Source organism: Neodiprion lecontei, chromosome 1, assembly GCF_021901455.1.
Source record: "Neodiprion lecontei isolate iyNeoLeco1 chromosome 1, iyNeoLeco1.1, whole genome shotgun sequence".
NCBI classification, from domain to species: Eukaryota; Metazoa; Arthropoda; class Insecta; order Hymenoptera; family Diprionidae; genus Neodiprion; species Neodiprion lecontei.
This window is the reverse complement of record NC_060260.1, coordinates 6,161,688-6,162,517: the sequence shown is the minus strand read 5'-3', so window position 1 is coordinate 6,162,517 and position 830 is coordinate 6,161,688.

The following is an 830-nucleotide window of genomic DNA, read 5'->3' as shown; positions in this document are numbered from 1 at the left end:
GTTTCCGCGCGAATGGGTCTGAACAGATGATTGGCTCTGCCAAACTCATGTACACTGAAAATATGTCCCGCGATATGTCGGAGAATAACATCCTGACGCTGTGAACCGTATTAGCTAATTATCCGGCGCAGGCGATATTGTTTTCATTTTTTACAGATACGCGTACACGCAACTACTTACCACCCGCATCTGTATAATCGGTATACAAAGTTATGATACCGCGGGTTGATCGAGATTAACAAAAACAGTCGCTGGAAAAATTAATCCTGTACATAGAATGACATTAAAATAATTTAATCCTGCCTCTTGTAGCCAAATCCCGTAAATTACAGATTTTTATACGGTGAGATAGCTGCGCGAAATTGGTTATACGCGATATTAAAATACATATGACACGACTTGAATTATCTATAATCCCGTGAATAGAATAAAAAAAAGATTCCGTAGAACGAGACCGAAATAAATATGAAATTCATATTTTTCTTTGAAGAGATGATGATTTTACAATTTATGTAAAAATTTGAAACGTGTAAACACGTGATCGTCATAAACTACCTGTTTGGTGGCACGTGCAATGACTTCGCGGTTACTCAGTTGTACGCCCGGAGATCAGTGACATCGGTAGGGAATTTTATCAACTACGTGATTTTGAACTGAAAAAAGTTTACTTGTGCCACTGAGATATGTTACGGTTCGGTCTTTATCGCCTGTGATGATTAAAAACCAATAGATAACAGTCCAGAATTTCAGAATATTTATATTTTATAACAGAAAATTAAAATAAATATACTTTATTCTATAAATATATGAGATACATAGGCATGTGAGTT